This window comes from Equus caballus, chromosome 10 (genome assembly GCF_041296265.1).
Source record: "Equus caballus isolate H_3958 breed thoroughbred chromosome 10, TB-T2T, whole genome shotgun sequence".
NCBI classification, from domain to species: domain Eukaryota; kingdom Metazoa; phylum Chordata; class Mammalia; order Perissodactyla; family Equidae; genus Equus; species Equus caballus.
In genome coordinates, this window is record NC_091693.1 from 5,260,756 (window position 1) to 5,267,596 (window position 6,841).

Here is a 6,841-nt window from a genome sequence, read left to right on the forward strand (position 1 = left end):
GTAACAACCCCTTTGCAGAGGGCCTACTGTGTGCTAACCACTTGCTTTTTCATTAAATCCTAAAAACACTGCAAAAGTGGCATTATTATTATCCCTGTTTTTTTTTTAAATTGGCACCTGAGTTAACAACTGTTGCTAATCTTTTTTTTTATTCTTCTCCCCAAAGCCCCCCAGTACATAGTTGTACTGAACCTCAGCCCCAGCTCTGTTTATTAAATGAAAAAGGAAACAGTGCTCAGTCCAGACATATCCAGTGAGTTTGGGGTAGGGTGTGGGGCTCAGTCTACCTCCCTCCACCCTGGAACGTGGGCCCTGGCTTGAGGCTCTTTAGAAGCTTCTAAAGCATGGGAGAGAGGACAGCTCTGTCCCCTCAACGCATCCCATGCCATCCTCTGGGTTTCAGAAGCCTCACTGGTTCCCTCTCAGACCCTAGGGCAGCAGATGGGTCTCCAGAGGGCAGAAGGCCCAGGGGGCAGGGTGGGGCAGGCCAAATGTGGAGGCAGGGTGTGGGGGACTGGAATTGGCCACCCCAAGACATCTCTCTTTGGCATGAGGATTATTTTGGGCTGGTTACTTAAAAAAAACTGCAGACAGGAAAGCAACTCTGAAAAGCAGAGTTTACTTACCCTTTGTCAAGAAACATTTACATTGTAAAGGAAATCTCCATCTGTAAAGGTGTCTCCCTCTCTGTACCAGGAAGGAGGGGGATGACCTTATCTCTAGAAACTTTTATCAATGCAGAAGGCAAGGACTTAAATCTGCATAATAATCTTACTCTTGTTTACTGTACTTGTCTGGTAACCTCCTGTGACTGACTCCCCCACCCCCAACATCCTCCTTTGAGTTTAGCTGAAGATGATATTTAAGGTGGTAGCTTTGGCCATTTTGGCGAGTTGCTCAGGTTGCCTGAGCCTCTGCCATGTACACATGTTATAAAGCTTTGTTTAATTTTCTCCTGTTATTCTGTCTCATGTGAATTTAATTCATTCTCTGGCCAGAAGAACCCAGAGAGGGTAGAGGAAATGTCTTCCTCCCCTACAAGGGCATGGCCTCCCTCAGCTGCTCCCCAGGGCACCTGCCTGCCTTCCCTTCATGCTTTTACTTGCTCTGTTTTCTATCTTTTCTCTTTCATACCTTATTGTGGAGTTCATGTCCTAGGTTCCAGTTGGATAACTTTTTCTTCAGCTGTGTCTATCTGTTCTTCAACCAATCCGTTGATTCTTTCTCTCAGTTATTTTAAAGTGATGAAAATACAGTAACCTTGTGCCCTCCAGGACCAGTTCAACTGACCTCATCTCTTATCAACAGAGTGATTAAGAATTGCCTTTCAGAAAATTTGCAAAGTCACATAGCCAGAGCCTGCGCAGAAGAGGAAATCTTGACCTGAAAGGACCTCAGAACCAAAGATTCTCCTCCACATGGAACCAAAGGACTGCAAAACAGCCAGAACTTAAAAGCTGGACTCTTATCAGAAGTGAAGGGTCCCTCATTCAGGAAGATCTGGTGTTAAAATTCCTTCCCCACCTCCTCGTAAATGTTTAGAGCTCCATCATAGAAGTTTAGAACCTCACTGTAAATGTCTAGAACCCTGTCATAAATGTTTAGAAGCCCACCAATCCAAACCTGCCCCCCAGTGTTTCCACATGCCAGCCTTTTCTCCCTAACCTCTTAAATTTTGCCCCAAATCCTGAATCTGGGAGACAGATCTGAGGGTGCATGCCTCCTGTCTCCCTGCAGATCAATCTTGCAGAATAAAGCTGATTTCCCCGCCAAAAGCTGCAGCTGTAATTAATTGGGGTTTTTTTATGTGCATTCGGCAAGAGAACCTCAATTTTGTGTGGTAACAATTTGGCAACCACAAAAGGACAAGGTCCTGTGACCTCCCGCCTGAGGTTCTGGAACCCCTGGCAGGGTGTGGGGTCTTTTCATTGACCCTAAGTGGCCACCTAGACAGTTTTGTCTAGAGACTCAACTGATCAGATTCCTGTTTCCCCACTTCAGTGCTCCAGGCCCCAAGGCATGTTTTTCTTTGGGGAGAAGAAAAGCTTCTGGATCAAGACATCTCTGGGCTCTGGGTAACTTTAAGAAATCGACTATCCCTTACCTCATCTCTCTAGTTTGATTTCCTGGAAATTTAAGTTTGGCTTGTATCCTGGGGAATCCTGGTGGGCTGAGTCCTGAACCTTGGGCCTGAACCACCCAAGGTAAATAGAGGCAGGATAAAAGTTTCAGTCGTGTACTTGCTTCTGGATCTGGGCAACTCCTGGCGCCGGTTTCAAGTTGCCCCTGGCAATCTGGTTTTGGGTAGCTCCTAGCACTCATTCTGAGCTACTCCTGGAAAACTAGCTGGTATTCTGGTCTGTGTTATATGTCATATTGTATTGTGTGTTAATATTTGTGTGAATTGAATTGGCTGTTTTGGAGACTGAGTTTCTCAGTAACTGTAATAAACTCTTTTTAGAAATTACCCTGTTTGTTTCAGCCACCTTGGGAAAATCCTCCTAAAGTGGGGATAACTGTAAACAGCTGGCTAGATAAGCAGGATAATTTAAAATTACAGTGGCCATTTTGGGCTCTTTTTGAGCCTCCAAACCAAGGAACAAGTGATCAACATTTTGACCTAAAGTTTCCAGAAGCTATAAATATTTACAAAGAACTGCAGAATCCTACCAAGCTTGTTTTATGTCCTGAGGGCTGGACTTGATGATTGTCAGGTTGTGTGGGGGGGGGGGGTCCCAAAAAACAGTTAGACAAATATGTGGTTGCACCTCATTTTTCGGTCAGAGATGGGTAGACAGAAATGTGGGTTGCACTCTCTTTTGAGTTAAGGATCCTACCAAGCTGCCACTCACCTCAGGGGAATTACTTTGGTCATTTGAAGGAATGTTCTGATTACATAAGATCATTTAAAAGTGCGCTTAAAAGTAAAGACTTCAAAATTGCAAAATAACCTTATTGAAAGTTTTGTTGCAAAAAGCTAATAGAAAATTAAGTTATGAAAGGTATGTAAAAGAAAAGCCTATTGGGTCATGGCTTTACAGACACCCCATAATCTACCTTCAAAGGAGGACCCAAAATGAGCCCCTCCCAGGGTTAACGAGACTCAGAGATTTTCTGGGAAACTGCTGTTCAATACAGTCAGGTATAGTTACTGCTCATCCCAACTGAAACCTGACGAGATATTTGAAAGGAGTTAGCAACTAATGATCAGAAATTTGGCCACGCTGGAAGCTGATACTCAGAGCCTGATAGGAATTTTCTTTCCAAGCCTTCTTTGCTAAGTTAAAATAAAACTAAGCACCCAGAGGGAAAGAAGCAAATTAGAGATGATGTAATTGGACAAGTAGATCAACCTATGATGTCATTTAAGTTACAACCCAATTTCTGAGGTATTAAGAGAAATTCTCCTCAGAAAAAAATCCTTGCAAGACTGGAAATGCAGCTCTAGAGGGAGTTCAAATTCCACCCATTTCCCTTATCTGAAAAAGCTTGCAAAACTCACCAGGAACTATCTAGCACATCACCAGTTCCTAAAAATAAAGAAAAAAAGGAAAAAAAGGAAAGAAAAACAGCCATAAGAGCACCCTTACCCAAATCTAGCATCTTAAGTGTCTTGTCCAAAAATATTAGTAGAAAAAGTTTTTTAAAAAATTTGGATTCATAACTAGGGAACCTTTCATTACTATACCTGATTCATGGCAGTAATTTTAAAACAATAGCTGTGGAGTCTGTGTGTGTGTGTGTGTGTGTGTGTGTGTGTGTGTGTGAAATCTTACCTCTGAATGGTATAATTTCTTCAGAGCTCTATTCAATTTGCTTAAAGCAAGCAATTATATAAATTATTTCTAAATGTAATAGTAACTAACCCAAATACCTTTCAAGTTAACATGATATAAATTAATCTTTGGTAAATGAAAGCTTATTTAAGATTGTTGGTTTGACTAAAATGAACATGTCCTTAAAGTTATCAGCATTGGATATGATGCAGATATGTGGCCTTTATTCTACATTATTGGTCAAATGAGCTTGTGTTATCTCTCTTACAAAACTGGTTAGCAAAAATAACTTAAACTGATGGCTAATTTTGCCTAATGTTTATGAAGTTTTGTAGGCAATTATTGGGAATGAGTAAACTAAATAGATGTGAAAAAGATAAAAATTTGGTGGTAAACTTTTTAACAATAATTGTGTGCTACAAAGTATGTACTGTAAATAACTTCAAAACTTTTGGTAACCTAAAACCTTAGAGTTTTTCTAAATTTAGTTAAATGATTAAAAATTCATTGAATATCTGGGTTGTTTTCAAATAAGATAAAACACTGAAGCATTATCACTAACCCTAAGTTTATCTACTTTTGGCTTCCTATTACAGAGAAAACAAAAGATATTTGAGTCTATTAGTAAAGATGTTTTGTATTTTATTAAAAATTGTACTATGGAGGCTGGCCCTGTGGCATAATGATTAAAGTCCAGTGTGCTCTGCTTCAGTGGCCCAGGTTCACAGGTTTGGATCCCGAGTGCAGACCTACATCATTCATCAGCCATGCTGTGGCAGTGACCCACATATAAAGTGGAGGATTTTTGGCCCAGATGTTAGCTCAGGGCTAATCTGCCTCGAGCAAAATAAGAGGAAGATTGGCAACAGATGTTAGCTCAGAGTGAATCTTCCTCATCAAAAAAAATTGTACTATGAAGTAGCATGTTTCTAGAAATTATGAAAAGTATTTATAAATTTGTGAAGTCACAGAATAGCAATGTAAAAGACAGTTCATAATTGCTTACTTCTTAGTTTTCACTAAAAATAAAGGTCTGTAAGCATTAATAATTCTAATTAATATATGTGATTGAAGCTACTGAAAATTAATAAGGAAAGTATCTTTGTATTCAAGGAAAGTCAGACACATGTCTTCAGTAAAGGAGGTATAAGGTATGAAATATTTTTGTTTGTTTTGTTAAGAAGGCTAAGTTTGTCCTAAAGGACTAGAAGGGAAGAAAGAAGGCATGGGACAAATTCTGAATGTAAAAAGAAAGTGATAGAAGGTTTGTGGAAGAGGAACCCTGAAGAAAGAATTTTGTGCATGGTCAAGTTGGTTAAGATTAAAATGAATTCAGTTAAACAAATGAATTTTAATATAAAATGTAAGCTGTTGCAAAAGTTAAATGTTGGTTTTCTCTCTTAAAAGGATAATTTTCTTAAACTTTTAGTCTGCTCTTGACAAAGAGATTACGAAAGGTTTTTTTCTTTGTGTAGCCTACCAGAAGGGTGGGGATTTAATGTTTTATCAAAATTAATTCCTTTTATTGTTTTTACCAGGTCTTTAATCACAGGTACTAAGGTTTTTCTTACAGCTATTTAATTTTATGCATTTACCTGAAAATCTTTAATTGTCACCATGTTTAAATGGATAACTAAGCATTGTTTCATAGGGACCTACGACATTGTGTGGGTCAATGTCATTAATATAAGTGTTTTAAAAATCATATAACATTCCTAAAATTCTGATCTGTGCTGGTTGTCAGCCATAATTCTAGTTATTATCTTGAAGTGTTATATGTCACAGAAGTAGCCAAGTTTCTTTGTCAATTGCCCCTTTTGAGTCTTTTGTCATTTGCAGACAGTTGTTGTTTTACTCTGATGTTTTTACAGATGTATTTCATCTTCAGAGAGATTCATGGAAAGGACTCTGACACTTGCTCTAGAATGCAGCTTTCTAGTAAAATTTCAGATTATAAAATTGAGCTGGGTAAGAAATTACACAGCTCTAATGGAGAAACTGATGACCTCATCAAACTGCTAACAGAAGATTAAGATCAAGAATCAGTGGCTGGCTCTGTGATGTAGTGGTTAAAATTTGGTGTGCTCCACTTCAGCAGTCCAGGTTCATGGGTCTGGATCCTGGGTGTGGACCTACACCACTCATCAGCTATGCTGTGGCAGCAACCCACATATAAAGTGGAGGAAGACTGGCACAGATGTTAGCTCAGGGCTAATCTTCCTCACACACACACTCAAAAAGATCAAGAATCAGTTACATGGGACTGAATGAACTGATGAGGATGATCATAATTTTTATGACTTTTCATTTGAGATATTGCTGATTTTTAATGTTTTGTTTTTTCCAGATTTAAGGAGACCTTTTTCTCTGTTCTCCTGAGCTAAATATAACTTATAGCAATTTGGTAAATTGCACCTTTGTAAGTAGAATTGAAACATTTATCTTTTTTCTCCCTACCTGATCCTTCCAGAATTTGGAAACTCTTAGTGAGTGGCATTGTTTTCACGGCAATACAGTTATTTGCATAAGTTCAATAAGAATCTGTTCTCCTCATAACAGGACACAAGGGAAAACATTAGTTATATTGCTAGAGCTTTGACTGGAATGTCATACTTGAGAGAAACCAGCAGACTCAGATATAACAAGACAGCTAAGGGACAAAGATTGACTTCATGGAATAAAGTCACTTGGAAATATTGGCCTTGTACCTGGCTTACAGGTTCCCCTAAGTCTTACCAGGTGAGTAAAGAAGGTCACTTCATTGATAGGTGCACAGAATCTCAGGATATTTTGGAGAACCTCAAGAGAAGAAAGGAATTCACCCAAATCTATAGGTATTGCAGGCAGAGTCTGATAACAAGTCCTTGGCTTGGTTTTTCCTGGTCTCAAGAGGCCTTTAAAGTTCAATCTGAGATTCCTTGTGAAAAGTTCTAGCAAAGCAGATTTAAAAGAGCCTATATGATCAACTGCTATTTTTGCTGTACTTATGTGAATAATTGGGCCAAGTTTATTGAAACTAGACTTATTTTGGCAACCAATTAGTTCTAATTTGGCTATGTTTGGTA